General features: G+C 32.6%; 1 protein-coding gene and 1 long non-coding RNA gene across 2 annotated transcripts in view; both read right to left on the minus strand.

Moving 5' to 3' along the window:
- LOC107625762 (transcription initiation factor TFIID subunit 12) overlaps positions 1 to 25,338 on the minus strand; it is a gene marked incomplete in the record, with an annotated part of 55,390 nt that overhangs the window by 10,045 nt on the left and 20,007 nt on the right.
- LOC110268991 lies at positions 19,503 to 24,859 on the minus strand. The gene is made up of 3 exons (XR_002357820.1): positions 24,166 to 24,859; positions 22,969 to 23,148; positions 19,503 to 22,768 (listed from the first exon to the last, which is right to left on the minus strand). It is a non-coding gene; the product is annotated as an uncharacterized LOC110268991 (long non-coding RNA).

Genomic DNA, 25,338 nt, shown 5'->3' on the forward strand with positions numbered 1-25,338 from the left:
TTTTAGTATATTTCTCGTTATTATATATTTTTCTCTAATCATATATCCACTGTTTTCTTTCCTTCGTTTTAACATTTTGAATCTGGGTTTAACTTGTCGCAGTTCTCACTTCTCAATCATTCTATTAGATGTAGTTAATAACTATTGAAATTCTTTGATTAACATAGGAGAAAAATATATTATTATATGATAGAATTAATGAGTATATTTTGTTATTAAATACACAAAGTTAATGTAAAATAAAATTACACATAAAAAAAGCAAAGAAAATAAAATTAAAATAGAAAATCGATAAAAAGATTATTTTTACAATTTTGTTTTGTCATTTTTATGTATAGAAGATTAGAAAATAATAAACTTTTGACTAAATTAATTTTGTATTTGTTGTATTCAAATTAAATAAGTAATAAGTTATATTATTTTAATTTATTCCTTAAATTTATATATCATAAAAATCAAATCAATATACATAATTTTAAATTGTGTGATACTTAAATATCTAATCAAATCAATTATTTAATTAATACATCATAATTAATTGTATTTAATGAGTTAAACAAAATAAATTAAGAAACACTCTCAGAAACATGCTATGTTGACTCTATCATTAAATGTAAAAAATCGATTTTTATATAATAGAATCGATAATATAATAGACGGCGAGAAAGAGAAAGACAAATATTTTAGATCTTAGGTTGTTCATTTCGATGTTGTAATGTGGGTATCACATTTTATATCACATCCGTTTCGATAATAATAAATAAAAATATATCAACTTGATATATAAGAGAAAATGATGAGATAAAATCATAACACAGTTATAAAACAAAAGCTTAAATTAAACCATAATATCATTGCACAACATAAATTGAAAGTAATTTCACACTATAATATACCACACAAACAGGTAAATGACTTAAGCTTAATTACGGAATTTTTTTTATTTATACATACATGATAACACCATGGTCCATAAATGCTTCACGGAAGGAATAAAATTTTATATTTTTATATTCGGAATAGAGATTTATATTTATCGTAATAAAATTAAATAACTAACCAGTTATAATTCATGTATTTAAATAAATAAAATAAATTAAATAAAAATATTTTTAAGAATTAAATCCTTATCTTTCATTATCACACCTCCCATTCCGTCCATCAATAGTTTCAATTCAAAACATAATTCATTCTTTTCTAAATGAATCAAACTTAAAACATGCTCATTTTCTTAATAACTCAAAATCAAACCATATAACCTTTGAATATAAATCTTTTTAAATAATCATCTAAACAAAATCTCTAATTTTTATAAAATTTCGGCAGCATCTCTTCTAAAACTCAGACTTTGCCACCCTTTTCGGGTCCAAACCTGTATTTTTTTCAATTCAACATACCCTTCCTCATCATCATAACAATCACCACAATAAATCTACCTCAGATCAATAATTATACTCATACAATATTCAAATCCAACAACCAAAATTCAACTAAAAATCATAGTTCACAAATCCTAGGATTTTAACACAAAATACCTCATTTTTCATTCAAATTGCTAACAATAATCCTCAACAAGCTCCATATCTTTTTATCAATCATCATTCAACCAAACCAAAATATAGCCATTTAATTAACAATTCAATCACATATCCTTTCAAAGAGCCAACTAGCAACCAATATCATCTTACAAACAAATCACCAAACCAAACCAAGCATATTCCTCAACCCATTACTAAACATTAAATATACACCTGCATTCCAACTTATCCTATGGTCATCTAGTCTAAGTTTTCACAGAACATTATATATTAAATGCAAGAAACCTAAACCATACCTTAGCCGATTCCCAAGAATTATTCCAAGACAATTTTCCTAAAAGAACACAGCCCTCAAAACCTCAACTAATCCACTTCCTCCAAGCTCCAGTATTCACAATTTCAAGCTCCAATTATTTATTTACAACCTAATACACATTTATAACACATATATACCCAATTTAATACTCAAAGCTCAAATTAAATGAAATTAAAATGGAATTATGATTTTCTCACCTTACCCAAGCTTCACATAAGCAAGAGTGAACGTTTTCCTCAAGCTAATTGGATCCTAAAATATCAAAGAGTAAAGAAATTTAATACCTCCACTTAATTTCCCAAAAATTGGGGAAGAAGAGGCTGAGAATAAAAGAACGATTTACCTATGAAATTGTTTCAGTAGAAATGTAGAGCTCGACGCGGTGGATGCGTGGCCACAAACGGTGCGGCGATCGGAGCTCGGACGGAGGAGTTATGGCAAATTGAATTTACCATAAGGGTTGGAAACGTTCTTCGTTTCTCTCTTCTCCTAAATGTGTTTCACGCTGCCTCTGCTGAATGGGGAAGAAGAGAGGCTTGGATTCATTAAATGCTGGGCCGGTTGGGGCCACGGGCCCGGTTTGGGCCCGGTTCAACTGGTTCGGTCTGTTCGGTCCAATTTTGGACCGATTTCTTCGAAATTGGTGTCAAAATTCTCGTTTCGACGAGCTCTATCCTAATTTAATATAATATTCACATTTATAATCCTCCTTATTAAAAACTAATTTATTGACTAATTATTTACTAATTTAACCGGGGTTTACATTCTACCCACCTAATAAAGAATTTTGCCCTCAAAATTCAAATTCAATTACCTGAAAAGAGATGTGGGTAGTCCTTTCGCATATCTGATTCGAGTTCCCAGGTATGTTCCTCGATACCAGCTCGACTCCAAATTATTTTTACCAATGATACTTCCTTCCCGCATAATCGTTTAATATTAGTATCATCAATTCTCACTGGAATTACTCGAAGTGTTAGATCTTCTCTTACTTGGGCTGGTTCCGATTCTAGAACATGACTTGCGTCAGGAGTATACTTCTGAAGCTGTGACACATGAAACACATCGTGCAAATTCGAAAAATACGGCGGTAAGGCAATTCTATAAGCCACTAGTCCAATTCTCTTCAAGATCTCAAACGGTCCAATATAACGGGGATTTAGTTTCTTAGTCTTAAAAGCTCTTCCCACTCCAATGGTTGGTGTAACTTTCAGAAAGACATGTTCTCCTTCTTCGAACTCCAAAGGCTTTCGCCTCTGACCAGCATAGCTCTTTTGGCGGCTTTGGGCTATAAGCATTCGACTACGAATTTTCTTTATCTGTTCAGTCGTTTTCAGCTATCATCTCAGGCCCTAATAAACTCCTTTCTCTAGTTTCATACCAACATAATGGAGATTGACATTTCTTGCCATACAGAGCCTTATATGGAGCCATTCCGATGCTCGCATGATAGCTATTATTATAAGAAAATTCTATCAATGGCATATACCGATCCCAGCTCGCTGGCTGGTCCAAAACACAAGCCCTTAGCATATCCTCCAAGGTCTGAATTGTTCTATCTGACTGACCATCTGTCTGAGGGTGATACAGAGTACTCAAGCTTAACTGAGTCCCAAATGCACACTGAAAAGCTCCCCAGAACCTTGATGTAAAACGAGGATTCCTGTCAGATATAATGGTAGAAGGCACGCCATGTAACCTGACAATCTCTTTGATATACATTTGAGCCAATTCCTCCATTGTGCAACTTATTCGGATAGGAAGAAGGTGAGCTAATTTCGTCAATCGATCCACAACCACCCAAATAGCATCACAACCAGATCGGGTTCTAGGCAAACCTATCACAAAATCCATTGCGATACTCTCCCATTTCTATTGTAGAATCTCTAAAGGCTGAAGGGTCCCTGATGGTCTCTGATGCTCAATCTTAACCTTTTGACACATTAAACATTTAGATACGTGCAATGCCACATCATTCTTCATACCTGGCCACCAGAATATCACTTTCAGATCCTGATACATTTTAGTACTCCCTGGATGAATTGAGAATCCACTCTTATGAGCTTCCTTCAAAATACTCTGTCGCAGGTCCCTAATATCTGGCACAATAATCTGGTTCTTGAACCTCCACAAACCATCCTGTCCTTCTGACACTCTCCACTGTTTTTCCTGTTCAACTGCTGGTAATACCTTACGTAACGCTTCACTGTCTCGATGAGCCTTCAGAAGTTATGATTTAAAATCACTTGAAATCTGCAACTGACTTAAACACAAAATTCCAGATTCTTCTCTGATTCCCAAATTCAAACCTTGAAATGCCCTTAGTAATTCTTCTTCCCGTAGCATCATCCAAGCTGCATATAAAGACTTCTGACTCAAAGCCTCTGCCACAACGTTCGCTTTTCCTAGATGATAATTCAATTCAAAATCATAATCTTTCAGAAGCTCCATCCACCTCCTCTGACACATATTCAACTCTTCCTGCTCAAAAAGATACTTCAAACTCTTATGGTCTGAGAAAACATGAAACTTAACACCATAGAGGTAGTGCCTCCAGATCTTTAAAGCAAACACAATAGCAGCAAGTTTTAAATCATGTGTCGAATAGTTCATCTCATACGGCTTTAATTGCCGTGAGGCGTGTGCTACAACATTCTGGTGCTGCATCAGAACGCACCCCAAGCCCTTCAGCGATGCATCACAGTACACTTCAAACGGCTCACTTGGTTCAGACAATACTAACACGAGTGCAGTAGTCAATCTGTGCTTTAATGCTCAAAAACTCTCTTCACACTCTGGGTCCAAATAAAAAGCGTATCCTTCCTAGTCAACTTAGTTAAAGGTAAGGCGAGCTATGAAAGTCCCTTAATGAATTTCCGATACTATCCCGCCAAACTTAGAAAACTTCTAATCTCTATTACTGAAGTTAATCACTCCCATTTCATCACTGCTTCTACCTTAGCAGGATCTATGGCTATTCCCTGCTTACTCACCACGTGACTAAGAAATTTTACCTCACTCTTCCAAAACTCGCATTTAGATAACTTAGCATATAACTTCCTGTCTCTCAGAATTTGCAGCACAGTTCGTAAGTGATTAGCATGTTCCTCCTCAAACTTAGAATAAACAAGAATATCACCAATGAAGACAATAACAAACTTGTCCAGATACGGTCGGAAAATCCTGTTCATATAATCCATAAATACTGCCGGGGCATTAGTTAACCCAAAAGACATCACTGTATACTCATAATGAACATAACGCGTCCTGAAAGCAGTTTTCAGAATATCCTCGTCTCTAACCCTTATTTGATGATACCCGGATCGCAGGTCAATCTTAGAAAACACACCAGCACCCTGTAGCTGATCCATTAGATCATCGATTCTAAGCAACAGATATTTATTCTTCACAGTGATCTCATTCAATTGCCGATAATCGACACATAACCACATACTCCCATCCTTCTTCTTTACCAGCAACACTGGTGCTCCCCACGGATAAACACTTGGTCGAATAAAATACTTACCCAACAGATCTTCCAGCTGAGCTTTCAGTTCAGCCATTTCTAAAGGTGACATCCTATAAGAAGTAATCGAAATCGGACCGGCTCCAGGCACCAACTCAATTGCAAATTCAACCTCCCGATTAGGTGGAAATTCAATAATATCATCCGAAAACACATCTGTAAATTCACATACAACCGAAATCTACTCTAAACTCTGATCATCACCTAATACTCCCGCAGTTAATAACATAATACCCTAACATTCAGTTCCAGAACAGTTTACTATCATAGAGTCTAAATAGTAACTATTCACCACAACAGGTGCTTCTGACCCTTCCAGCATAAACTGTACTGACTTCTCAGAACAATCAAGCAAAACATGGTTCTTAAATAACCAATCTCCCGACTATAACAGCGTCACCTGCCTGCAGGATACATCGTGTCCCCTGTCACCAATACTGAGCCTCACCTTGCAGTTGATAAGTTCCAAATTCAACCCATTGCTCCTCAGGAACCTGTTGGGCCTGCAACGACCGTTCCATAGCTTGAATCCAATTATCTGCGTTAGTGGGATTTGAGGTTCTCCTGAAAGTCGGAGGGTGAACTTTCAGAAATATAGCAAGTGCCATAGGACCATCCTCATCATTATTATTCCCATAATTACCCTGATTTATCTTATTATCCAGTGCCTCGGCTGTTGCCTGCATAGCTACAGCCATATTTCCCAGAGTAGCCATAAAGTCTACTGGATCATTCCCTACCGGGCTAGGACTAACGATGCCTATCCTACCTCTACCTCGCCCGCGACCGCGTCCGCGAGTCGACATCTGGTCCTTATACACACTAAACAAGTGATATTAAGTTGATCAGTCTTAATATCACAGGTCTAATGCTTTAAGTTCCAAATGCATGCTCACAAACGTTTATGCTATATATATCAGTCAGATAACCTAATAGCACATAGACACATATACAGAGAATGTACAGAAGCACAATCAGTCCATCTTTCAGGCTCTATAGGAACGAACTGCTCTGATACCATAATGTAACACCCTACCACTCAGAGCTTTACGCTTAAGTCGTAAAACAGAGGTGGTGTGGTATTACGACCTCTAAAATAAAATGTATATATATAATAGCAGAAGAATTATAATATGCTAGGAGCCTTGAAGAATAGAGGAAATAGAAATCGTGAAATAAAAGCGCAACGCTCGATAAACGAGCTAACTTGCGTGCTAAGAAAGCTACCGCTGTCAAGTGTAAAGTAACCAAAAACAGGAACAGAGAGTCAAAGATACAAAATAACGAGCTCCTGGCTCAGCCTGCGAAGTCAAGACTGGCCGGAGAATATACACACATATATACATATATATATACATATCCAAAACCCAAATGTACATAAACAAAATCCTACCTTTCCATACACCTCTAGGAGGATAAAAAAGAATAAGTTATGTGGAGAGAAAGCTAAGTACATATATATACATCATAGCATAACAAAATAACCCAGTAACCACTCCGCTTCAAGAGTCCAGACGCCTAACGAAATGCCTCTCGACCTGCATCTGAAAAATAACGACATAGTATGGAATGAGAACCGGAGGTTCTCAGTATGGTAAAGGTGCCACACACATAATATATAAGGTCCTAGGAATGCTAGAGGCAATCCTAGAACGCCGACACTCAGATTAGAGCTTAAAGTATTAAACAGAAGCCATAAAAGGTGGTTTTCTAAGAATATTTAAACCTAACTTAACTTAATCTTAAATCTAGGTCCCATACTACCATTTCTCCATACCTCCAACTCCATCATGCATTTTTACAGACAAATAGACAGATAAAGGCAAGCACAAGAAGGTTACAAATACTGCAGGTAACAAATACATATTTAACATGGCAAGTACATATAGGCACACCCAATTAAAACACAAGCAAGTAATTCAAGTAATATACAGATGATGCGTGCCTGTCCTATGGCTGATGAGGCTCATCTGTCGGTTATCCAGCCAACCCGACAAGTCTGAATTGTCCTTAGACTATCCCCCGACGTGCATCCCCAAGAGTCTATGCATAGCTTTATCTCAAATAATCAATATTACTCAATGGGGGTAACATTCCCGGGAATTTATATAGTGCCCGGTCACACTTACGTCGTAAGGTCAACAAAGTATTGAGTTTTCAACCTGGTACACATGGTGGCAAGCCACGACACTTAATCCAGGGAACCTCGTATCTCAGATCATTAAATTATTCAAGCCATATAAATAATTCAATTATAATTCATCAACATCCACATCATTCTCAATCGCATCTCATTCATCATCATACATCAATCATATTCAATCCTTATCTTTCATTATCACACCTCCCATTCCGTCAATCAAAAGTTTCAATTCAAAACATAATTCATTCTTTTCTAAATGAATCAAACTTAAAACATGCTCATTTTCTTAATAACTCAAAATCAAACCATATAACCTTTGAATCTAAATCTTTTTAAATAATCATCTAAACAAAATCTCTAATTTTTATAAAATTTCGGCAACATCTCTTCTAAAACTCGGACTTTGCCACCCTTTTCGGGTCCAAACCTGTATTTTTTTCAATTCAACATACCCTTCCTCATCATCATAACAATCACCACAATAAATCTACCTCAGATCAATAATTATACTCATAAAATATTCAAATCCAACAACCAAAATTCAACTAAAAATCATAGTTCACAAATCCTAGGATTTTAACACAAAATACCTCATTTTTCATTCAAAATTTCCATTCCAATTATTTTCAAACCTATTACCACCAATCCAAATTGCTAACAATAATCCTCAACAAGCTCCATATCTTTTCATCAATCATCATTCAACTAAACCAAAATATAGCCATTTAATCAACAATTCAATCACATATGCTTTCAAAGATCCAACTAGCAACCAATATCATCTTACAAACAAATCACCCCCAAGCATATTCCTCAACCCATTACTAAACATTAAATATACACTTGCATTCCAACTTATTCTATGGTCATCTAGCCTAAGTTTTCACAGAACATTATATATTAAATGCAAGAAACTTAAACCATACCTTAGCCGATTCTCAAGAATTATTCCAAGACAATTTTTCTAAAAGAACACAGCCCTCAAAACCTCAACTAATCCGCTTCCTCCAAGCTCCAGTATTCACAATTTCAAGCTCCAATTATTTATTTACAACCTAATACACATTTATAACACATATATACCCAATTTAATACTCAAAGCTCAAATTAAATGAAATTAAAATGGAATTATGATTTTCTCACCTTACCCAAGCTTCACATAAGCAAGAGTGAACGTTTTCCTCAAGCTAATTGGATCCTAAAACATCAAAGAGTAAAGAAATTTAATACCTCCACTTAATTTTCCAAAAATTGGGGAAGAAGAGGCTGAGAATAAAAGAACGATTTACCTATGAAATTGTTTCAGTAGAAATGTAGAGCTCGACGCGGTGGACGCGTGGCCACAAACGGTACAGCGATCGGAGCTCGGACGGAGGAGTTACGGCAAATTGAATTTACCGTAAGGGTTGGAAACGTTCTTCGTTTCTCTCTTCCCCTAAATGTGTTTCACGCTGCCTCTGCTGAATGGGGAAGAAGAGAGGCTTGAATTCATTAAATGCTGGGCCAGTTGGGGCCACGGGCCCGGTTCGGTCTGTTCGGTCCAATTTTGGACCGATTTCTTCGAAATTGGTGTCAAAATTCTCGTTTCGACGAGCTCTATCCTAATTTAATATAATATTCACATTTCTAATCCTCCTTATTAAAAACTAATTATTGACTAATTATTTACTAATTTAACCGGAGTTTAGATTCTACCCACCTAATAAAGAATTTTGCCCTCAAAATTCAAATTCAATTACCTGAAAAGAGATGTGGGTAGTCCTTTTGCATATCTGATTCGAGTTCCCAGGTATGTTCCTCGATACCAGCTCGACTCCAAATTATTTTTACCAATGATACTTCCTTCCCGCATAATCGTTTAATATTAGTATCATCAATTCTCACTGGAATTACTCGAAGTGTTAGATCTTCTCTTACTTGGGCTGGTTCCGATTCTAGAACATGACTTGCGTTAGGAGTATACTTCTGAAGCTGTGACGCATGAAACACATCGTGCAAATTCGAAAAATACGGCGGTAAGGCAATTCTATAAGCCACTAGTCCAATTCTCTTCAAGATCTCAAACGGTCCAATATAACGGGGATTTAGTTTCTTAGTCTTAAAAGCTCTTCCCACTCCAATGGTTGGTGTAACTTTCAGAAAGACATGTTCTCCTTCTTCGAACTCCAAAGGCTTTCGCCTCTGACCAGCATAGCTCTTTTGGCGGCTTTGGGCTATAAGCATTCGACTACGAATTTTTTTTATCTGTTTAGTCGTTTTCAGCTATCATCTCAGGCCCTAATAAACTCTTTTCTCTAGTTTCATACCAACATAACGGAGATTGACATTTCTTGCCATACAGAGCCTTATATGGAGCCATTCCGATGCTCGCATGATAGCTATTATTATAAGAAAATTCTATCAATGGCATATACCGATCCCAGCTCGCTGGCTGGTCCAAAACACAAGCCCTTAGCATATCCTTCAAGGTCTGAATAGTTCTATCTGACTGATCATCTGTGAAGGATTACCATGTGTTCATAACACGCAGCGAAAGAAAAGAAGGTAATCCTAAAGATCTATTTTGTGTTTAAACTTTATTCCAATAATAAATATATAGTAGATCAGATCTAAATACCTGAGTACGCTAGTAAAAATCTTTTTCTCCTTCGATGATACGAAGGCACTATGCGTATCCACACCGAGACCAACCTTTGCTGTCAACTCCTTGACCAATGCACATCTGATCTAAATTGAGAAACCTCTTGCAACTCTTTGCACGCCATAAAATTCTTCTCCAAGAATCAGGCTCACATACGTTTATGTGTGTAGAGGTAAAGGAATAAAACCCTTATGTTTTATTCACGTCTTCTTCTATTCTTGGCATACATATATATAGTATGAGATTTGTTTCTGATTTTAAATTTGAATCTTAATTCAAATTTAAATCATATCTTAAAATTCTAAATCTGAATCCTTCAAATTTATGAATCAGTTAGGATCTCATAACTCAATTTGAAATAGAATCAGTTAGGATCTCATCCAAATTTAGAAATAGAATAACTAATTATTCTCAAATCTCATTTAATATTCTCAATTATCATACTATTATTATATTCTTGGTGCTAGCAAAAAAATATAATAATATTCTATTTAAATTAATATAATTATTTATTTGATCAAATCAAATTAATAATTAAATAATTCTACAGCAAAGATTAGAACACTCGTTAGTGTGTGACCCCATAGGTTCAATACTAAGCGGGTAGTAAATTAGTCATACTAAATTTACTAATCAAGGTTGGCGTCTAGCAACACTCCTCAACGACCCGATAGTATGAAGTAATATATTTTTACTAAGAACCTCAGAAGAACAAAGTATAATTCCTTCCATCTTTCCAGCTCTTGGTTAACCCTTAGAGTATGGTTTAATTGTCAAACTCTAACTTGTTACCATTATTATAATGAACTGTGAATGACCCAAGAAACTCATTTCTTCATTCATTCAATTCCCTTTGCCAAGGTTTCATTCATCTCAGTCATTATAATCATAGAGCTCAAACTCTTTACCAAGAGTTGACGGATTCCTTATTGACTAATCATTAATTTTACAAGTATTTAAATCATACCCAATATCAATTCAACTAGTACTCTATTACTATGTTCATCTTGAGAATATCCTATTGACAAATATACGGTAATTATAACCATTAGGAATTCTCAAAGTGAGTCAGTTCAATGGTCATATCTCTATATGCACCATCTATATATATAATTTAATAAATGAGATCTATTAATCTTCATCCAATGAAGACCATTATATATATATTGATCTTTCCGGATTAGTAATGTCCTTTTTAATAATCCTATGACCAAGAACAATTTAGATTAAATTATAAAAGATTTATCTCTCAATATTATGATCACTATCACAATGATAAATCCCTAAATTTAATCATGGACCTTATTATATTAACATTTTAATATAATAACAATAACAAATTATTTGAGACATGATTGATTGGATTGTGGTCATACTCCTTATTCCCAACAATCTCCCACTTGCACGAGAGCCAATCATGATAGATTGGATCTTGGGCATACAATTATCTCAATAATCTCCCACTTGCACTAGAGCCAATCAATCATGTGTGTAATTGCTTAATGCACATTTGTGTTTATGAAAATTCTTTTGACCTTAAACACGTTTGCTCTTGAGCACATGTGCTTGACCTTTTGCAAAATACGCTTAATGCATAATAAATATCACATTTTCTCAAAACATGAAATCTCCCACTACAATAGTGCATAATTTTATTTTAAGGACAATCCTTATTTAACATGATTATAAAAAATCTAAGTAACCATTAGATCTATCTTTATAGAATTGTATCATTATACAAATAGGCTACTTTTTTGAAAAGTTAGTTTGACGATCAAACCTTTTATACTTTTAAGAAAAAGTATATCCTCTATTGAGTGGTATACAATTCTAATAAAAGTAATTGTATTCCCACTCTTTCTTTAAGATGGAATCCCTTTTCTAAAAAGGAGTTTAACCTCTATCACATATACTTTGTCATAAGAAGAGTGATAAAAAATAATCTTATTATTCTTTAGGGTAACCAATAAATCTCATTTATTGGACCTAATATCAATTCTATTATTGTACAATCTCTTAACACATATAAGACATCTCCAAACTCTAATATTCTTGAGTTTCAGCTTATGCCTTTTCCATATCTCGTATGGTAAAAAATTGATTTAATGAGAAATTTGTTAATTTAGCTACATTTCTAAACTGTAGTCTAAATATTTAACAAATAGTGATTCTCAACTAAATCAAATTTCATGTTTCTTTAAACATGATGGAGTACATAGAGTATTAGTATTTGTGCGTTGAGAGAATCTCATTCTCTATTCAATAGAATATCAATTAGATATTGGAGATTTTACTTTGCAACTCTTATAATAAAAATGCTCAATATTTTTATTATTGGTCAAACCAACCCTTAAGAGCAATTTTGATTCGCATCTTCAATACTCGTGTTGAATTTTTCTAAAAAGATCACAAACCTTAATCATATTAAGGAAAATTTTGTTTGTAATAAAATAAATCTCCAAAAATGCTTGCAAGAACAATTCTCGCTAAAGCCATTTGTCTAATGACATTCCAACTTCTAAAGTTGTTTAATTCAAAATATATTGCCCAATACTCTCACTAGTTTAAATAAAATCTTTGATAGTCATACTATCTTACTTTGGACACCATACATCGTCTCAAGATGTTCGGTAATAAATAGTGGGGAGGTGCCTTTGAAATTAGAACTTATGGTTGTCAAAACAACACATGTAAAATAATATTACAAATACTTCACAAGTTTTGACCATTCCAAAACCAATTTATTGGAGAATATTATCATCTCAATGATAACCCTTTAAAAATACAATTCTAAATTGTAGCCAATACATTACTTTCAAGTATGTCACACAAGAATCGACATATTTAAAAATTTAAAACATGAAAGTAAATTAAGAAATCTATATTTCTGGCAAAATTATTTAGAATCACGAATGAGTATCTTGGTTGGCAAGTTGTTACTCACACCTATTCCAAATAAACATAATTAAATTGTATCCCATACAATTATAATCCTAAATAATTATCTGGTTGTCAGACAATTATTTAACTGAATTATATTTTATACCCCTAGGTTGTCTAGTTTCAAGTATAAAATTAATTCTCCTTATGCATCATCATATACATCAATAAATTCTATCCGTGATTACAAGTCTCCTGGTTGTCAGGTCATTCCTTGTAAACAAGAGATAAATTTATTTTTGACAATATCCTAACTTTTAGGACTTATCTCTATTGTTAGAGAATTTCTACCAGTATTCTTGGATTAAATTTTTATACTCCCAGGTTGTCTAGGAAAAAATATAAAATTTAATCTTTAATACATCAAATGTATATACTGATTATTATCTTGAAATAAAACTCCTGGTTGTCAGGCCGCTCTTTAAAATCAAGAACATTATAAAACTAATTTCTAAAATTATAGTGTTTAAAACACATCAATCAAATCAAAATTTGATTTTTCATGTACTAACATTTAGCTTTAAAAAATTATCAAATCAAATTTGACCTTTATATATACACTTATATATATAAGAAACAAACAAAAAATATTTTGCATCTTATTCCTTTTATTGTAATCAAAATCACAATAAAATTTAATAAATAAATTGAACCAAATAAAATATTTGATTATAAATATAACTATTATATTTAAAGAATGATAATTTAATCACAATTAAATAATTAAAATAAATTAACTATTAATTTATTAGAAAACCATCTCAATGAAAATAAATACATCACATGCTTAAAAAATAATTTGAATTAATCCTATTAATTCTATTAATTCACAATCTTTAAGAAAATAGGAATAAAGATTTAAACACAAAAAACCAAAGCTCTGATACCACTGAAGGATTACCATGTGTTCATAACACGCAACGGAAGAAAAGAAGGTAATCCTAAAGATCTATTTTGTGTTTAAACTTTATTCCAATAATAAATATATAGTAGATCAGATCTAAATACCTGAGTACGCTAGTAAAAATCCTTTTCTCCTTCGATGATACGAAGGCACTATGCGTATCCACACCGAGACCAACCTTTGCTGTCAACTCCTTGACCAATGCACATCTGATCTAAATTGAGAAACCTCTTGCAACTCTTTGCACGCCATAAAATTCTTCTCCAAGAATCAGGCTCACATACGTTTATGTGTGTAGAGGTAAAGGAATAAAACCCTTATGTTTTATTCACGTCTTCTTCTATTCTTGGCATACATATATATAGTATGAGATTTGTTTCTGATTTTAAATTTGAATCTCAATTCAAATTTAAATCATATCTTAAAATTCTAAATCTGAATCCTTCAAATTTATGAATCATATCATAACTCAATTTGAAATAGAATCAGTTAGGATCTCATCCAAATTTAGAAATAGAATAACTAATTATTCTCAAATCTCATATAATATTCTCAATTATCATACTATTATTATATTCTTGGTGCTAGCAAAATAATTTAATAAATGAGATCTATTAATCTTCATCCAATGAAGACCATTATATATATATTGATCTTTCCGGATTAGTAATGTCCTTTTTAATAATCCTATGACCAAGAACAATTTAGATTAAATTATAAGAGATTTATCTCTCAATATTATGATCATTATCACAATGATAAATCTTTAAATTTAATCAAGTACCTTATTATATTAACATTTTAATATAATAACAATAACAAATTATTTGAGACATGATTGATTGGATTGTGGTCATACTCCTTATTCCCAACAATCTATCTGAGGGTGATACACAGTACTCAAGCTTAACTGAGTTCCAAATGCACACTGAAAAGCTCCCCAGAACCTTGATGTAAAACGAGGATTCCTGTCAGATATAATGGTATAATTAATAGTTAGAAGATATATTCATATGTTAATTTGAATTAAAAACAAGTGTTTCAATAAATTAGTTTAATACACCATTTGTTTTGAAATACACGGAATATATCTTCTAATCCTCCTTATTAAAAACTAATTTATTGACTAATTATTTACTAATTTAACCGGAGTTTACAGATATAATTAATTTATTATAATTGATTGGATTTAATAAATTAAAAAAATAATAGGAAAACATATGAGACAATGATTTTTTTAACTAAATTAATCTATATTTATTGTATTTAATCATTATAAGTAACAAATCATCTGTGCTATTATATACCTTATAAATTAAAGAATTGAAAAATAATTGATATAATAAATTACAATTATTTGATTGATATGAATTATAATAAATCGTGTGATATTTAAATATCTAATCAAATCAATTAGTTGACATAATTAATTTACTGTAATAAATTATATTCAATGAATTATAAAAAATAAATTAAGAAACACACATAAAATTAATGACGGATCGAGAAATTTTAAATAGTGGAGGTAAACATATGGCATATAAAAATAATAAAAAATATTTATAAATATATCAAAATATATAAAAAATAAATAATATAAAAATATTAAATATTAAATAATTTTTATGTAATCATTATCAATATTAATATATTGATAAATAATAATATGATTATTAATTTATCTTTCTGTAAATTAATAATAATAATAATAATAATAAATGAAATTAATCAAAATATAAATAAGTTATCTTCTAATCAATAATAAAAGTGAAATATATTTTTTTATGAATTATATACAATAAATGATATTTTAAATAAATGATATTTTTTTATGTTATATTTTTTTCAATAAATGATATCACGGGTAATANNTTTTTTAATAATTAAATATCTCTAAATAGTCTTTTAAAGTATTTTTTTAAAATTAAATCTTACAAAATTTTTGAATTCAGTGATAGAAATGGACAGAAGTTCTAACTTCAGTCATATAGTAGAGAAATAAAAATCTTAAATAGTTATACTTTGAACATATATTGATGTTATTAAGGTATAATATAAAGGTTGCTAGCAAATAAAAATCATAATTATAGAAACCAAAAACAAACCTATTACCTTTTTTTTAAAAGAATATAATATTATAACTATTAATAAAATCTCATATTTTTTATTTTTATTTTTATTTTTTTGTTTTTTTATATATTAATCTTTTTTGTAAAAAAATATATTTTTAGGTTATTTTTTATTTATTTCTTTCTTTTAAACTTATTTTTTCTCTATTTTTCTTTCATATTCAAGAGACAAATATATTTTTAGAGTATTGATCAAATGGTCTCTCTAAATTGGTATCCATCCTAGACCAACAAAAAATTAGTCGCATCCAACAACCAAACCGATCCTTTTAAAGTGTGGATCTTATCCGATGCGGTGACAATGCAGACAGATAATATTCGCCGTTATTTTCGTTAGCGTTTATGTTAGGTAGCGTTTGGAAGTGGGACAGAGACTGAGAAACTGAGATTGAGAGATAGAGATCGAGAGACTGAGAGACTGAAATTGAGAGACAGAGACTGAGAGATAAAGACTGAAATAAGTCTCAGTATTGTATTGGTATAAAGTGGAAGACAGAGACTAAAATAAGAATGAAGCTCTAATTTAATTTGCACAAAGAATAAAGTTGGAATTAGTTAATTAATTGAAATGACGATATCTTAGGTATAAAATGTTATTAAAATTTCAGTCTTCGTCCCACCAAATTTCAGTCCTCTGTCCCCACTTTTTGGAGTGAAATTTTTGGAACAGATACTGAAATTTCAGTACTAGTCTCTGAACCAACAAACATGATATTGAGTCTTGATTTTTCAATCTCTGTCTCAGATACTGAAATTTTTGTTTTCTCCTTTTCTTACTTTGACTATCTTTTATGTCATAAAAAAGATCTTAATTTTCTTTCGGTACCATATTAAATTCACATTAATATATAAGTTCAAATTAAAGATCAAAATCTACCATCAACATCATCACTTTAACTCATCAAACTGTTAACGAACTAAGTTCAAGTTGGTTAATGTTCTTCGTTGACTCAGTTATAAATCTATAAACAAATCAAAATCATGGTTTCACTATATTAATACAACAATAATTTTTCATTATTTTATTTTAATACTTGATTAAATTCATATTAAGTGCTAGTATTTTATTTTAAACTTGCTCCTGAATAAATTTTATTTTCATTAGCTATTGTTACAAAAATATTTCTAATGAATATACTCTAATTAAGTGAATTAAGTTATTAAACATAATTTTTAGATTGAATTTTGAGAATAATATTTTAAATTTTATTCATACATCAAAATCTCATGATTAATATATTTCACATAATTATACTGATATTTTGTTTCCTAATATGTTAGATGTGATATGATTTTATTTTAATTATTTATTATTGCATTAATCAATAATTTTTTTAATCTTAAAAAATTTTATAAAGAAAAATTATATATATCTTGCATTTCATATATAAAAATATTAACATTAATGATATCATTAGAAAAAGGAAAGAGAAATTTGACATTAAAACAAAGTGATTTCATTCTTAAAGATTGGCCATCATTCAAAGAAAAAGAAGTAATTAATGATCTCAATTAATAATCCATGATTTAAGTAAAACAACATAAAATTAATATATACACTAACAAAATCAGATCACTAGTACATTAGATAAGAAAATGATTCTTACATTTAAGATGACTGAATTTTTTTGTTCAATAAAAAAGTTTGATTGGTTTAAATTATTAAACTAAAATATTTTTCGTATAAAATTTTAAATTTAAAAATATTATAACTAGTCCAACTGATCGAGTTAAATTTAGCAAAATCACTTAAAATCATCTCCTATAGATTTATAGAATTTAATTATCTTATGTAATATTAAGTTACTTTTTGAATATATACTAATCGATACTATGCATGTGACCCTCTTGTCTTTTTCATTAACCTCATGGATCCTATTTTTTGCTCTCCTCACTTGCATTCTCTCTTCAAGTTGCAATTGAATTTTGCTAGCTGTGCTAGGTACATAATTGAATTGAAATGTATAATAAATTCGGCATCTTAAAGCATCTACAAAGTTAGGTGCACTAAGCTAAAACTGGTAAATTACACTAAAAGTAATCTAATTATATAAATTTAAACAATCTTCAAATAACATTTATCACATAATTTAAATCTATAAATCAAATTTTATCGTATGCATCACAACATTGTCCAATTCAATTTTATTCGTTCAGCCATGCTGAAATAGCACCTCAAATTGAATTACATGGTGGAACAGAATTAGCACAAAGTGGAGTTAACTAACTAATCTTTGCCGGTTTGTTATGCAGATATCATTGCATCAATAAGTTTTCTTTAAAAATAAATGACTAAAAGAATGTATAGCTGGGAGATATTAGATTTTAAAGAAACAAAAGAAATATGACTACTTTATAACTGTATTAACAATAAACAAAAACAGGAAACTGTGGTAAAAAAGAAAGAGTGCTCCTAATCCATTGCCATAGCTTTAATATAATTAGTGTGTATGCACAATAGAACAAATAAATATGCTTTTGCCTCAATGTATACAAATAAGTCATATGATATCCTGTTCATATATATATTTCTAAACTCCTTCCCACCAGTCCCACCCGAGAGCTCAGATAAAATCATTATCTCATTAAGAAGCACCACGCCAATAGAATCAAACGCAATTACTCAAAAAATAGAATCTCCTACTTTTAGAATTGAATTCATTTCTCATTAATTTCAGTCAATCCTGATCAATCAGCATTGATAGTAGAACAGAAAAAACCTGAAAAGGAGGGCATAAAACGTGTAAGGATAGGATTTATATGTATGTAATATAATGATAATGAGGGGGTGACGAAGTCCACTATTTAGTCACGAATTTAAGTAAATCCGCATGATGGTCCCTGAGATTTGGGTCGTTACTCAATGTGGTCCCTGAGATTTCAATTGTACCATTGTAATCCTTCAGATACGGCTCCGGGCACTATAATAGTCCCTAGACAGCTTTCCGGTGATGAGTCATCACCGACGATCTGATGTGTCACGAAGTTACCACGTTGGAGAGAGCCAAAATGTTGGCGTTTTGGTTTGGCGCCCCATTTTGTTAAAAACGTCGTCCAAAATGAAAATATTAAACGGACTTGATCAAACACATACCCTCCCTTCACTCGTCTTATCCACTTCCACTCTCTATCTTCTTCTTTTCTTCTTCTTCTTCCTCCTCTCTTCATCAATGTTGCTACCTTAGGGTTCCATTGGAGATTGAAATTCTTGCACTCAGAAGACATCAAAATCAGGTCTCACTTTGTCGTTCGTCTCCTCCTACGTCAGAAACAAGAGGTTCTGCCGTTAGTAAAGGTAATTTTTTTTATTCTTTTTTTGCAATGCATGATGATTTTTGTATATGCTTGTGTTGTGAGTGTGGTTGGTGTTATGTTTTTTTTTTCTGTTACTATAGTTCTAGAGTTTGATTAGGTTGGGATTTCATGAGATGCTCTGTTTGATTATGGTGTTGTGTTATTGTCTCTTCTTTGGGCAGACAGCATTCATCGTTAACAAAGGTTTAGCAAGTTTACATTTGATTGATTTGGGTTTAGGGTAACAATAAGTGTTAACTAGTGGAAGGTTTACTTACTGAAAAAAAAGTTGAAAATCATGCTCTGTTTCATGGTCATGAGTGTTCTGTTTGATAAAACTCTTATCTATTGATGTCTATTATATGAGTGAGTGCAATGACTTGTAATGTAGACAATACTATAAATATTTTTGCTGCAATACTATAAATACGACATTTTTAACAAAATGGGACATTCAAACCCACTAGTAGCATTCAGCCTACCAAGCCTATCAAGACCACCCAAAACACCAAAACAGATAAAACCAACAAGTCCAAACAGCCCAACAAAAGTAGTATATCTAGGAGACCTTGTACAAGGTCTGCTACTAGAGGATTCCAAAGCAAAGTTTTTAATATTGAGATTCCTTTCGAGGTGTCTTCTGACTCTTATGAGAGCGTAGAAGATAGTCTTTTTAAGCCAAATCTTAATGAAGACAGCTCTTTTGAATCAAATACTGGGGTGAAGAATGTCAACAGTGGGAGTAGGAGTAGGGTGAAGAATGTTGGTCCTCTAGCTAAAGGAAAGGAGAAGATTCTGGTTGAGGATGATGCATTTGTACAAGAAGTTAGTGACAAAGAAGTGGAGGTGGTTCGAATGTTCGTAATGCAGACCATAGTCAAGAACAAGGTGAAACTAAACAATCACATTGGAGTGCTCACACCGGTTATAAAGAGTCGATTGGAGAAAGTTAGAAAAGAATCTAAGAATTGGAAGCCTATTTGGACAGGGCACAACGGATACGAAAAGTTTGAGGTGCATGGACACCCAACTAATCATGTGGTGGACTTAGGAAAAAGATTATGTACTTGCCAATTTTGGATGCTTACAGGTTATTTGCATTATTATAATACTTGTTTTTGTGCTATATTAATAATCTGATTAATGGTATATGAGTAAAACCCATGGTTGCTATGGCTGTTGTTCATATGCAGGTATTCCTTGTGTGCATGCATGTGTTGCACTGCCTTGAGTTAACAAGCCACCAAAAGACTTTTGTCACCGCTTGCTAATGATGGAGTCATACAGAAAAATATATAATCATCATATTAATCCAATTCCTGGACAACCATTATGCGAGCATGCAGAAGAATGTAACAGGCCACGTGCACCAAAAATAAAGAAGAAACCTGAAAAACTACAGATGAAGAGAAGGATGGATGCTGATGAGAAGGGTGGTGGAGGATCTAAAAACTCTAAAGTTGATCCCAAGCCTTAGAGTAACAATGAAGATAATGTTCATCTAAAGAGGCAGTTGGACCCTTTTACTTATAGTTTCTGTGGTGATAAAGGACATACAAAGAAAGGTTGCATGAAGAAGAAAGCTTGTGATACTACTGCAGCTGCTGTAGCTGTTGCAGTTACTGCTGCTGTTGCTAAGGCTGATAAGAAGAAGAAAAATGAAGGAGGTGCGCCTGCATCTGAGCAGCAACTTCAGCAGCCTCAAGATGATGGTGACCAATGTGATGGAGAAGACAATCCTCTTGTGCAGTCTATTGAGATTGCACCAACCACTTCTGATGTACAACCTGTAGAGATAGATATATCTCAGCCAACTGCTTCTGATGTAGAATATTCTCAAAAGGTAACTTCCTATTTATATTTCTTAAATTTTTTTGTGATTCAAGTGAATCATCCTTTATGTGTAATGTAAATTTTTTTCATCTAGGATTATGGAATAAAAAGGCCTTTAAAATTATCACCAAGGAGAATATCCTCTTCACTAGCAACCTCTGTCCCAGTGAATCCCATGCAGGGTGCTAGTTCAGGAACTGCAACAAGACTTGTCAATTACATGAAGTTCATCGCAACTCCAAGATTTAAGGCTCCAAGAAAGAAGAATTGAAGACTTTAGCTTAATATGTATAGGGCTTTCTGTTTTGAGTTTAAAACTTTTCACTAAACAAAGACTACACAAGAAAAAAACAATCCTTTATGTTTTGCTATAAAGCCCTCTCTTTTGAGGTAACTTTGTTTAACATGCTCATGTTAGTTAGCTGCCCTTTGTGTTATGTGACTGACTGTGTTAAGTTGAACTATTATCTTAATACACTTATCTTTTAAGTTTGAACCATTATCTTAGTACAGCGCTTGCTGGTTTTCAATCACTTACGCTGCCTTCTTTAGCATATTACTATTTTCATTAATTGAGTTACCCAAGTTTACATTCCATCAACAAACACCATTCATCAGTTTCTAATACTATAATCATGTTATCATTTTTTTACATATTATTCATTCAATGAATACAGGGTACACACCACCAACTCTTTTAACTCATGCTTTACAATATAGGATAACCATTAACACTATCAATACAGACACAGCTAATACCAACAATTAGTTAACCAATTTTTGATTCCGAACATGTTCTTCTAATCTCCCAAGCCTCTAATCAAAGTTCATCTTCACTTCATGATTGTCTCCATAAGATTCTGGTTTCTCAATTGGTTCATCCTGCCCAATGTCTGCCCATGTAAAAAGTCTACATCATCTCTTTCCACTTGTCTATAATCAAGCAAACATATAACATGCTCAAGCTTCAGGAAAGAAGAACAAGAGAAGAACAGTGAGGTAGGTAGGAGCAATCATAACACAAGTAATACTGATAACTCACATTATAATTAGGACAACCAAAAATGGTTTATTTAGGTTTAAATCTATCCTAGACCACCTGAGAACTAGCCGGCAGCCGCAACCACACCATTCTGGCAGCCCAGATCTTCTGCTCCTACTTTACATTCTCGTCTGATGGCCACTGGACGGTGAACTAATAAAGCTTCCAACTCTAGTGCTCCCACCACCCATCATGGATATTCGCTTCCAGCTCCAGGAACAATAGCAACAACAAGAATGGGAAGAGAACGATGAAGAAGAAGAAGAAATTAACTTACTGAACATTTGGGAATTTAGGGTTAAATATAGAGGGAGGGACCACATTGAGTATAAATTGAAACTATGCTAGCTCAACTAGCCGTTGACACCATTCAGCGTGGCAAAATAAGGCCATGTTAGCATCTTGATGATGACTCATCACTGGAAAGCTGTCCAGGGACTACCATAGTGTCCGGAGCCGTATCTGGAGAATTACAATAGTGCAATTGGGATCTCAGGGACCACATTGAGCAACAACCCAAGTCTCAGGGACCATTATAGGAATTTACTCAAGTCTTCAAGATTTGGAAAGTAGGAAAACATAGTGACCCACAGAATAATGTTGCAAATAATGGGGGGGAACCCCAACTCTCTTTTCATGACCTAATATCACTATGGATTTACCTTTGTTAGGAATAGCCAGACATATTCCACTCATTCTTGCTTCTGGAATACCATAAATGTGTACCCTTTTGTCACTGCTGCCAGTAACTCAGGCCTCTTGTCCGAATGCACGGGCCAACATTGCTCGATTAAAGCGCACATTGCAGGTGGGCAATCGGAAGGAATAGCAGGCCTTGAATTCTGAATAAATACAAATATCACAGAAGTGTTAAAATTACTTGGGCAAATCCTCTAGTTTGAAGTGTCATAATAACAGAGAAGGAAAATCTACGAACAAGAAGGTCGATCACCCTCAAATTTAATAAGCTCCATTCATGGTAATCGTATAAGCTAGAATGAAAAAAGCCACTTGTGTAAATTCATAATGCAAGTTAATTCATTTTCTAACTAGTGGACCTTACCTGCCAACTTTGCCAAGTATAAATGAATATAATTTCTACCACTTCACCACTATTTTAAAAGTCATGCAGTCAAAGAGGTACCTCACCTAGGAATTTTGCTACAAAATATAGTGTGCTTTCAGGGCATCAATGGGATATAAACATAGACTAAAAAAGTGTAAACAATCGTCTTAAAGATTAGAGGAAGCTTAGAAAAAATAAGAAAATGTTTTAACCAATGAATCATATGTATTTAGCTAATGTTTGTACCAACCAAAGACATGTAATAAACAGCAAATCATTGAAAAGAATGAACAACCATACAAATCTGACCTGCTCTAAACATAACTAAGCATGATATTACACAGTAAATCATAAAAAAAAAAGGAGAAATAATAATTTCTAGCAACGATCTCCCTTTAACATTCATTTTCATGTACTAAGTGATTATTTAGCAAGACAACAATATATTCAAGATTCAATCACTAATATATTCAACTCACATTTCCAGCAACAAAAACATTTAGCTAAGTAATTATTTGAGCAAGACAGCAACAAATTTAAGCTTCATTGATGATAATCAGTACAAAATTCATCTTAGTGATGATTTTAAGCAATAAAGAAACTAGCTCAACAAATTATTCATGGTTCAGTGGTAATAAATAGTAACAAATTCACGTCAATGATGATTTTCAACAAACATAAAAACTTGTTCAGTGATATTTTCAGTAACAAATTTCAGCACCAAATTAAAATCAAAGTGCAGTGATGAATTAGGGCAACAAAACTAAAAAAATACCAGAGAACAACGACCAACCTCGGGACCGGCTACTTCTGCCGCCGGCAACGACGAGCGCGAGAAGGCACACGACTAAGTGCGAGACGATGAGGAGCCATGGAGCGACGATGACGACTAGTCCTGAGACTGGGTTCTTCTGCCGCCGGCGACAACGAGCTCAGGGAAGGCATGCGAGCGTGACTGAGTGCGAGATGGTGACGACTGGTGACACGAAGAACGACAAAAACTTTGAGTGCGAGACCAGAGACGAGAGAGGGAAAAAGCTTGAGATCGCGAGAGCTAGTGAGCATAGAGATGAGATGAAGGAGATGCTGATTGCTGAGAGCTGGGGCTTTTTTGGGGTCAGATTGAGAGATTAGTGAGACATTGAGATTGGGCTTAGCTTGGCTTGGGTTTGGGTTAGCAAGGATCTAGGGTTAGATTTTATTTTTTAAAGACTTAATTGTAATTTTAAATTTTTATGAATCTAAATGTCTAAAAAATAAAAATTTAAAGATATATTTGTTAATTTGATAAAAAAAAATTTAAATATAATTCGGTTCAAATTATGTAAACCAATCGAATTGAATCGGATCTAATAGTTATAATAAACAGATTTTATTCTGGTTTATTAAAAATATTTAATTGACCAGTTTAATAATTCGTCCAATAATAATATAACATGTGTAACGTCTTTAAAAAAAGACATTTCTAATGTCTTTATCAAAGTGACCGCCTTACCAAAAATGGTGGTCATGCCTATGATCTTCAGCTCTGAACTCTCAAATGCCATCATAATTGCAATGCTATCATCTTAGTATTTTAAAAAAAAAAAAGGGGGTCAAAATTCATTATGACAATTATTTGAAGAGATTCTTATAATATTATACTTGGTCTACCAACTCTCAACTTCAAAAATAATTCTGTTATTTACTTTTTACTTATAAGCACAACATTTACTCATAATCTAAGCTAGCCAATAATATTGTTATTTTGGTCTAAGAATTTGACATAAGAAATCTCACTAATTTATTGGATCAATCAAATTATATATATATATATCTCTCAACTTCATTCTGTTATTTACTTTTTACTTATAAGCACAACATTTACTCATAATCTAAGCTAGCCAATAATATTGTTATTTTGGTCTAAGAATTTGACATAAGAAATCTCACTAATTTATTGGATCAATCAAATTATAAATTATAT

Source organism: Arachis ipaensis, chromosome B02 (assembly GCF_000816755.2).
Source record: "Arachis ipaensis cultivar K30076 chromosome B02, Araip1.1, whole genome shotgun sequence".
Classification (NCBI taxonomy): domain Eukaryota; kingdom Viridiplantae; phylum Streptophyta; class Magnoliopsida; order Fabales; family Fabaceae; genus Arachis; species Arachis ipaensis.